The 10,563-nt window shown below is 46.7% G+C and overlaps 1 long non-coding RNA gene across 1 annotated transcript in view; it reads left to right on the forward strand.

Annotated features, from left to right (window-relative positions):
* The window catches only part of LOC107150399, a 91,053-nt gene extending 82,756 nt beyond the window's left edge, over nucleotides 1–8,297 (forward strand). The window contains exons 2-3 of the long non-coding RNA XR_001504582.2: nucleotides 1,544–1,717; nucleotides 6,338–8,297. This is a non-coding gene — a long non-coding RNA (uncharacterized LOC107150399). The remainder of the gene's footprint in view (nucleotides 1–1,543; nucleotides 1,718–6,337) is intronic.
* The last annotated feature ends 2,266 nt before the right edge of the window (nucleotides 8,298–10,563 follow it).

A 10,563-nucleotide genomic window follows, 5' to 3' on the forward strand; every position in this document is an offset into this window, starting at 1 on the left:
TCCTGTTTTCAAAGAGACAGTGTAGGCTACAGGTTTTCCTCTGAGTTTTAGTTTGGCTGCAGACCAGGGCTCTCATTACCTAATGCTTTCATTACTGTGCACGTCTAAACAGTTTGTTGTTGTTGTTTTTTTTTTTTTTTTGAGGGGGGCACAGTTAGAGCAATTGAACTTAGGGGCACACGACCGCTGAGCCACATTCCCAGCCCTATTTTGTATTTTATTTAGAGACAGGGTCTCGCTGAGTTGCTTAGTGCCTTGCTTTTGCTGAGGCTGGCTTTGAACTGACAATCCTCCTGTCCCAGCCTCCCAAGCCACTGGGATTACAGGCGAGTGCCACTGTGCCCAGCTAAATAGTTTTAAATTTTGGTTTGCTTTTCTCTTTACCTGATGAGTTATTTAGAAAGGCATGTTAATCTTTTGAGGCAGATAGAGTTTATTTAGCTGTCCTCATTGTTGTTAACTCCTCAATTTAGTGAATTGTGATCAGAAAAGTGGCTTGTATAATTTCTTCTTCCTTTTTTTTAAGCCCTTCTATCTAGTCTACTTTATGATCAGATTTTATGACTATTCCATAATAAAAATATGTATGCTTTTCAAAGAATATGAATTCTCTGAATTGTATTGTGTTGGCTAATTGTGACATGTATTCTGTGTTTCTATTATATCACGCTTATTACATGTGCTACTTAAGTCATCTATGTATTTCTATATATTTCTTTCTTCCTCTATTTGATTTATTTATTTTTTAATATTTAGTTTTTAGTTATAGGTGGACACAATACCTTCATTTTATTTTTATGTGGTGCTGAGGATTGAACCCAGTGCCTCACGCATGCTAGGCGAGTGCTCTCCCTCTGAGCCACAACCCTAGCCCCTGATCTACTTATTTTTGAGACATGTATATTAAAGATTTCTATTATGATTTTGAATGAGTGGATTTCCTGCTTTATTCCTGCCTTTTTTGGTAATTAAAATTTTCAAATCTTGTTATGTGCAAAAGTTTTATAGCTGACACATTTTGTAAATTATACATTCTTCCTGGGGGAAATATTACTTCTTCCTGTTTCCCATTTGATTTTAGGCAATAGAACTACTCCCTTTCCCTATAGCTGCTGCATCTTTTCTGGTGCCTTTACTTTCAGTCTTTTCATGTCATATTTCAGTCCTGACTCCTATAAGTGACATGTCTATACTTAAACAAAACAAACCTCACCCAAGCCTCTGAATTTTAATATAAGAATTTAATGCATTCACGTTTATTTCCCCTCACATTCTCTTGGGCTTTCCAGCTTCTGTGGTTGGTGCTGTCCCGTCTCCCTCCACCTTTCCTGGGAAAGCCTGTTATTACTTTTCTTATCATTTACAAGTTGTACCTCGAATTCGTCTTCATTGCTGTTACCTGTCATTGTTAGCACATACCTTTAGATACATATTCCTGGCATCAGGGCCCAGCAAGCGGCACTACTCTCTTTTTTTTGTGTCCAGAATTTTATGGAGTCGTTCTCTTTTCATTGCTAAAACATCCTTTTTCCTTTAATTCTAGGGATGTTGGTGGCAGGAGGCATGGGCCATTACATGCCCGGTGAAGCCTATGGAAGAGATGGGTTGATAATTCTACCTTGTTCCAACTCTACACAGCTTAGTTAGAGTGGAAAGTGCTCTCGGGATGACAGCAGTTTTCACGCTGAACGGCAAGACATCCAGGACAGCGGAAGGGGTGAGTGTTAAAGGCCCACACAGAGGCAACAGAGATCAGCACTGAATCACAAAAGGACAGAGCTTCTGGTCTTCAGGCAATGAGAGCAAAGCCAAAGGAAAAGCAGGATGGATTTAACTTGATTAAAATTCACATTTTCATGTTAAAAATTATATGAAGACTAAATGTCCAATGATATAAAAAAAGTCATCTAAATTATAGGGCAGGCTTTTGCAAGCTGCCCCCTGTGATCTGGAGACCTGTTTGGTTAATGAGTTTTGAGTGGAAGGCAGCCACGCCTGCTCCCTCACACCTTGGCCCTGGCTCCTTCTCAACCCAAGAACAGAGTTGGGGACAGTCAGCCCTCCATACCCGAGGATTCCACATCCACAGTTCAACCAGGAGTGGATTGAAAACATTTGAAAAATTCAAAAATTATGTCTGCATTAAACACAGACATTGCTTTCCCATGATTCTCTAATCGTGCAGTGTAACAACTGCTATGTGATATTTGCATTGTATCAAGTGTTATAAGAAATTTGGAGATGATTTAAAGTATATGGAGCATGTGCACTTTATAGAGAGGACTTGACTATCCCCAGATTTTGGTTTCCACAAGGGTCCTGAAGCAAATCCTCTGCAGGTATCCAGGGATGACCATACTGCAACAGAGACTGTTTGTCTCACAAAGCCTGAAGTAGTTACTGTCTGTCCCTTAACAGCAAAAGTTTGCTGATCCATAGCACATACTTATGGATAATATGGCACTAATGCTGAAGAATATGAATTCAAGAATTTTTTTTTGGTCTCATGGACTGAACCCAGGGGTGCTCAACCACTGAGCCACATCCCAGTCCTTTTAATTTTTAAATTTTGAGAGAGGGTCTCACAAGGTTGCTTACAGCCTCGCTAAGTTGAGGCTTGCTTTGAAACTTCGATCCTTCTGTCTCAGCCTCCCAAGCTGCTGGGATTACAGGCGTGTGCCACCAAGGCCAGCACTGAGGAGAAGTGAGCAGAGTGGGCACGAAATTGCACATACAATATTCCTTGTCAATCAGGGTCAACAGCGTCACTGCCTCCTGGGTGCCTTGGTGGGGCATTAGCTCCTGTCTGTGCGCAGGTGTGACAGCCTCCTCACCATTGTGCTTAGTGAAGGGAGGGTTCCGTGCTCTGGAAACGTCCACTGTGGATGTGCGTTGAGGTGCTCTGGCAGTAAGTATTAGAGAGAAAAAGAGGAAAGGAATGAAAAGGCAACACAACACAGTGGCCCTCGATCACCTCGGAAACAGGTAATTTTTGCTTTTACCTTTATACTTTTGGTGGGTATTTTCCACACTTTGTCTGCTGTAAGTGAAGTCAAATAGGTGGGTCCCTATGAAATGTATGACACCAATTTTCATGTACATACTGGTAATTACATATGGTTCAAGCTGAAATTTCATAATCAGAAAAAAAAAAAGCGAACAGAACATGTAAGAAAGAGGAAAGAAACTGGTTCTGATGTAGTAGGAGCCTTGGGGCAAAAGACAAACAAGAAGCAGCATTTTTCTTTTGATCAAAAATTGAACGGGGCATGGTGAGGGTCTCAAGGCAGGGAAGAAGGTGAAGCAATGGAAGGCAAAGAGGTCAGGCAATGAGGCACCCTTGGGACTCGAACTTCTGTGTGGCAACATGGAGGTGGCCTAGAATGTTCCCCAGGAACAGAGGGCACCCCCAGGAAGGCACATCACAAAGGCTCATGAATGAATGAGAAGGGAGGTCGTGGAAAGGAGGCACAGGAACCCGCAGGGCAGATGAGGTCTCCTCCCCCTCCCTTTCTTCCTCTTCCTCTTCCTCTTCCCTGGGTCCTGTCATATGAGGCTTCCCATGAGACCCCAGGTTGGTCCCCCAGGAGGGTGCCTTGTTGAGGGGCCAAGATGGCCTCTTCCAGCCTCCCAGTGGGCCAGTCTAGACTGACCAAGAATGGAGGGCAGCAGGGAGTGGTCAGTTAAGTGACCTGTTGAACCCTGGCATGCAGCCATGAGCCACATAATGACTTTTCTGTCCACAACGGACTGCGTGTGTGACGGGGTCCCATGAGACTAGAAGGGAGCTGGGAAATCCCCATCACCTAATGACGTCATGGTCATGGCGACATCTTAGCAAAACCCACTCCTCACGGGTTTGTGGGGATGCTGGTGTAACCAAGCGGACGGCGCTGCTGGTTGTATCACAGTTGTGTGTGGCGTGTGACACTTGATAAGGAGGCTAAGTACTGTTACTGGTTTGCGTATTGCCTCTCCTTTGCTCTGTGTTGTCATTTTGGATATGAAGAGATGGCCATAAAACAGTGGGCAGTGAGATGCTGCCCACAGCCTCAGACACGGGTTTTCCTCATCTCCTGATTACATCAAGAGGCCATGCCAACTAGCAAGCACAAGGCCCTGTGTTCAGTCCCAGCATTGCAAGAAAGAAAAACAGGAAAAAAGAAAGACCCCACATCAAGCCATGGACTAATATCATGGAGGTCGTTATAATCGAACTCAGTCACATTTGCAAAATGATGAAATTGCCTAATGACATGTTTCTCAGAGGATGCACTGGTTGTTAAATTGCATATGGCTTTATTAGTTCTCTGGGGCTGCTATAACAAAGAACCACAATTGGGTGGTGCAGAACAGTAGGGACTGATTCTCACACAGTTCTGGAGGTCTGGGTTCAAAGCATCGTCAGGACCCTACTTCCCCCAAGGGCACCAGGAAAGGGTCTGCTCCAGGCCTCTTTCTGAGCTCCTGGTAGCTCCTGGCTTGTGGAGAGGAGCCCCAGCCTGCCCACAGCTTCTTCCTATGTTCTGTCTGTGTCCGAATCCCCCCTTTATCAGGACACAGTCATATTGGTTGCGGGACCACCCGACTCCAACATAACTTCATTTTAACTAATTACATCCGCAATGACTCTATTTCCAGGTAAGGTCTCATCCACAGATGCTGAGGGTACAAATCTGGGTGGGGTGACACAATTCAATCTGTCATACTGCTTAATGTGAAAACCATTTTTGATTTTTTTTTCTCGGTACTGGGAACTGAATCCAGGGGTGCTGTACCACTGAGCAACATGCCCAGTCCTTTTAATTTTATTTTGAGACCAGATCTTGCTAAGTTGCTGAGACTGGCCTGAAATTTGCAACCCTCCTGCCTCAGCATCTCAGGTGGCTGGGATCACAGGTGTGCAGTGCTCAGTGCATTTGCTTTTATTTCAGAAAATATTCCTTAACCAAGTAGCGAATCCTCCCCTACCATCGTGGCGAAGGAAGTCCTGGCGTTCTATGAGGCCCACCGTCCTGAGTCGCAGGTCTCTAACTCCCTAAGACCTGAGGATCCAGGGATTGAAGAGGTGGGAGGCAGAGCTGCAGCCCTAAAGGCTGTGGGTTGTCCTTGGGGAGCCCTATGAAGAAGTCTGACTCTAGAATCAGGTGCACTAACCACACCACCTAATGGGGGCAGATGACCTCACACATTGCCAGTCAGCCTCTGGCCTCCTTGGTCACAGCTTCATGCTTCTGAAGCAGAGATGTGCCTGATAGGATTGTGTGAGGGACCTGTAATAGGCTAAAGAGGGGCCTCCAGAGACATTAAGTGCCAATTCCTGAAACCTCTGCATATTACCTTATTTGGAAAAAGGGTTTGCAGATATGATAAAATTAAGTGCCCTAAAATGGGAAGGTCATTCTCCTAGATTTCCTGGTAAGCAATCACATGAATCCTTACAAGAGAGAGGTGGGAGATTGGCACACCCCGAGAGGGGAAGGCAATGGGACCACAGCGGCTGAGGTTGGAGGGATGCAGTCACCAGCCAGGGAAAGCTGGCAGCCACCTGGCAGAGCCACCTGGAGAGTCCCAAAAGCAGATTCTCCTTGGGAGACCAAGGTTTTGCAGTGATGCTGATTTCAGAGTTCTGGTCTCCAGAACTCTGGGAGGATGAACTTCTGTTGTTTAGAGTACCCAGTTTGTGGTCATTTGTTTCAGTGGCTACAGGGGACTAATACAGAGCTAAATGGGATCACCTCTGGGGGGTGCGGTAGAGAGGGTCTTCTCAATGCTTGGGCACTGTAATCAGCCAATGCAACCTCTGTGGCACCTGTTGGTGTATGCTGGCCACCTGGATGAGGGGACACAGATGCTGGGGAGCTTAGAGGCCAGGAGAGCCACCTCAGCTAGCTTGATGAAGGCCAGCAGGACCACACCCTGACTCTCAGGAGCCTCAGGCTCTCTTGCCTTTGGGGACTTGTTCTTCTGTGCAAAATCTTAAAATTCTGCCTCACACCTGTTAGGATGACTGCTACCAAAGCAAACAGGCTAAACCGAACCAAAACCCAGACAATAACAAGTGCCGAAGAGGATGTGGAGACACTGGAGTCCCTGTCTACTTCTGGTGGAAATGGAAAATGGAAAACAGTAGGAGGTTTCTCAAAATATTTCAATAATAATTACCATATGATCTACTTCTGACTATCTACCCAAAGGAATTGCTAGCAGGAACTCAAGCAAGCATTTGTAGGCCCATGTTCATGGTGGTTTTATTCACAATAGCCAAAAGGGGGAAGCCACTCAAATGTCCATAATAGATGGATGGATAAAGAAACTGTAGTTTTTCCATACACAGGATAGGATCCAGCCTTGACGCATGTCACAGCATGGATCAGCCTTGAGGACTTCATGCTGCATGAAATGGACCAGTCACAAAGATATTGGATGCTTTCACTTACAGAAGACCCTGAGGATGGTCAAATTCATGGAGACAGAGAGTAGAATGGAAACCTCCAGGGGCCAGGAGAGGAGGAATGGGGTGTGTGTTAGTGTTTAGTGGGTGCAGTTCCCTTCTGGCAAGATTAATAAAGTTGTAGAGATTGGCTGGACCACATTGTTAATGTACTTACCATTACTGAATCGAGTACTTAAAAATGATTCAGATGGAGCATTTTATGTGTATTTTACTATATTTAAAAATCTTAGTATTAAAAATAATATTTGATGAGTGCATTAGTATAAAGACAAACTATTATTGCATATTAATACAATATCTATGACCTAAAAGCTCACTTATTTTCCTCTAATTCTGAAAGACAGCTAAACATTTTTGTGGGCCCCAGATGGTATCGCTGGCCCCGCTCTGTGCCCACCAGGCCTGTCGGTGACTTCTGCCCTGTGGGCCAGAGACAATTTGCAGGAGGCCTGGCCTTGCTAAGAAGGGGCTCTAAGGGCAGGTATTAGACCCTGTGCGGCACCCTCTGAGGTACTGCGGCTCCAGATCCACCCTGCTGACCCCCGCCGCCCCTCTACTCCCTAGACCCTTGAGGCTTCACTCTTGAGCAGCTCCCCTCTGCTGTCCAACACCGCACCATTGGGCCCTCAGTAAGCGATGCTTCTAGAAATGAAGTTTGAGGAAGGTCATGCTCTGCTCACAGCTGAGCTTCCTCCTCTCCCTTCCACCCTCAGCACCAACTAAGTGGATGGGGGGGGGGCAGTTCTCCAAAAATAACAGAGCTCGATGTGCAAAAATAAAAGTCCTTCTTTGAACAACCTGTCAGAGGATCTATCTGCTGCTCTTAATTCTCCCTGTTGGGAACAATGGCAAAGCTCTATCTAGAAATGAAAGACAAAGGGTGTGGGGGTGGATTGTCCTTAAAGAAAAGGGGGACAGTAAAACACTATGTCCTTGGATGCCCCCTTTCTGTTCCCAAAAAGTTAGTCTAGTCAAGGGAACAACAAGAGCAAGGCTGGGGCCAGAATGTCCAGATATTGATATCCCCAAGGACAAGGGCTTCCTCGTGCACACTGGGACCTAGGGCAGGTTCGTGTCATCTGTACAAAGCTACTTTCTTGCATGTTTGCCAGAACAGTTGCTCCTTGGGACGCTGGTCACACAAACAAAGCATGCTAATGCTGATAATGTCACTGTGTCTGTAGCCCAAGACACAAAACAGCTCCCTCAGAGGGGATGGACACAGAACAGAGGGCACTGTGGAAGGGCTGTGTCACTCATCCACACTGCGAGGGAGAGGAGGTGCTGCTGGGAGAGCCCCTGAGGGGAGCAGAGGTGCTACCTGTCAGTCTGTCCCCACTGAACTCTTCCTGGAGCAGTCTCTAAACTCTTGTAAGCATTCTTCACAATCACACACAGTCTCCAGGCACTTTTTTTGGCCTGTCTGCAACCTGCCCCACTGCCCAGGCATACCTGGGTTGCTGACCTGAAGGAGGAGCAGGAGAGTTGGAGGGGGTGGTCACAGCTGACCCACCTGGAGAAGCCAAAAGTCCAAACTGTACTGTTTTTGTGTGTGTGTGTGTGTATGTGTGTGTGTGTGCATGTTTTACTTCTGAGACTAGTACACACAAATACACTGATCTACAGCAAGGAACTAATAAGTAAAATGAGGTAAATTAACATAAAAGAGCAATTCACAATCGGCCTCCATTTCACAAAACTGTGTAAGTACAAAGGCCCCAGGTTATAGCATTCACTCTGAATTTGTTGCTCCATAAGAATAACCTATATGAGGCTTGAATAATTGAAAATTCCCAATTACGGTTCCGACGCGAGGTTCCCCCGCCTCCTGTGAGTGACGTTCCAGACAGTCTCCCTCACTCCGTCTCAAAGCAAGGGGGACATGCCACCCCTCCTGCCTTTCTTCCCGAACAAAAGCCGCGGTGGCTTTGTCAGGTCCCATTTGGAAACACAATATCAATCTTGCCTTATCCATATTATTGATGGGTTGTGGGTATTCTACTGTAATTATGTCAAAAATGAAATATTTCAAAATGTGATTGGCAGGCTGATTACAATAATGCGTGTGATTAGACCCAGGGCTTGCTTGTGCAACTAGAGAGAATGTCAGCGGCAATTAACTGTTTTCTTTAAAGTTTGCCAAGATTTCTCTTATTTTTCACTGTGTCGTTGTAAAATAGCCCACTGGGGCACCCGGTGGGGGCATCTTTAGTATTCTTCCTTGGAGAAGCCAATGGGATTGCAGGCAGGGATAAAAGAATCCTCAACTGCCAGGTGAACTTTCCAGCTTGAACCAGGGACAAAGGCCTTCGGGATTCTGTGTGTGTGTGTGTGAAGGGGGATCACAGCTTTCTACAGGAGCTCTGCAAACACTCAAGGCTACCTCGAGGACCCATGGCCCCAGGAATGGGCCCCAGAAGCCACAGTGGAAGTGCAAACCCCAGTGCCCAGGATGTGTTTGCATTTGGAGATGGAGCCTTTACAGAGGCGATTGAGTTAAAATGAGGCTTTAAGTTGGGCCCTAATTCAATGTGACTGTGTCCTTGCAAGAAGAGGAGACTAGGATGTAGAATAGGCTGGGCTGGCCTCCAGTTCTGTTCTCATTTCAGTTCTGTGAGTGATTTCAGAGAACCTAGGTGCCCCTTTCCAGCTGGACCCTCCTGGGTTCAGTCAAAATGTGACCCTCCCTGCCCCCTGGAGCTCCTGAGGAACCCCGAAGCCACAGAAGGCCTCGCTGACCTGCTCCAGCACCCTCAGCCGCTCTTCTGCTCATGGAAACTCTGTGTGGAGAGAGGACTCTTGGCTTGTCCTGCACTCGCAGGTTCTATCCTTAGGGAGCAAAGTGTGAGTGAGTGAGAGGCTGGGACCCCGAGGTGACCATGGCAGTGGTGCTCTTGGATTGGGGAATGGAAAACTTGTCTCTTTCAGCCCTGGGGTTCCCTGGATCTCAGCTGTCTCATCTCAGAAGCCCCCACCCCCAGGCGGGGTGAGGAGCACCCTCCCCAGGCAACATTCATCTTGAACTTGGCATGTTGGTTGGCTCGGGCTGCTGTCATAAAGAGCCAGAGATGGGGGCCTGAACAGAAATGTATTCTCCCACACTCTGGAGCTGGAATCTGAGGTCAGGTGTCGCAGGGTGGGTTTTCTCTGAGCCACTCTCTCTAGCCTGTAGATGGCATCTCCTTGCTCTGCCTTCACAGTCATTCCTCGGTGTGTATCTGTATCCTAGCCTCCTCTCCTTATAAGGACACAGTCACATTGGATTAGAGCCCGAGCTAATGGACTCATTTTAACTTACTAACCTCTACAAAGGTCCTGTCTCCAAATGCAAATGTACATTCTGAGCGCTGGGGATAGGACTCCAACATCTGGCTTTGGGGACCCAAGTTGATAACACTCTGTGACGAGTTCCTCTCAGGAAGGCCCTTGGGTGCAAAGACTCTTATCCACCCCTGTAGGGGGCCCGAGGAATGCATGTTTGTTAACAAATAAACCCTGTGTTAGCGTCTCATGAAACTTCGTCTCACAGGTCTGGAGGCTGGAAGTCTGAGGTCAAGGTGTGTGCCCAGCTACGCTCTGAAGGTGCCAGACAAGAGGCTGTGTTGGCTTCTCTGAGCTTCTGGTAGCTCCTTGGCTTGTGGCAGCAGAGCTCCCATCTCTACAAGGTGTCCTTGTGTGTGTGGATTTATGTGTCCAAATTTCTCCTTTTAATAAAAACACCAGTCATCTTGGGCTTGGGTGCATTTTTTTCTCAGTAGGACCTCATCTAAACAAATTATACCTACAATCACTCTAATTCCCAACAAGGCAGTGAAGGTCAGGACTCTAATGTGAATTTGGGAAGGCACAATTCAATCTCTAAAAGCCCTTTAGGCTCCTTCTGCTGGAGTTGGGGACACTTTGCAAGTTAAATACCCACCTGGTCCCTTAACACCCCTCAGGACAGATGAAGTGAATCATGTTACAGAGACAGGTTCAGAGACTTTCATGAGCGCAGGTATCTGGTCACAGAGCAGGGCTTGGGCCTCTCAGAAAGTGACCTGGTGAGGACACTCATTCTAGGGCCTGCCCTGCGTCTCCTTCTCCTTCCTGCAGAAGTCCCCACT

Source organism: Marmota marmota, unplaced genomic scaffold (genome assembly GCF_001458135.2).
Source record: "Marmota marmota marmota unplaced genomic scaffold, marMar, whole genome shotgun sequence".
Classification (NCBI taxonomy): Eukaryota; Metazoa; Chordata; class Mammalia; order Rodentia; family Sciuridae; genus Marmota; species Marmota marmota.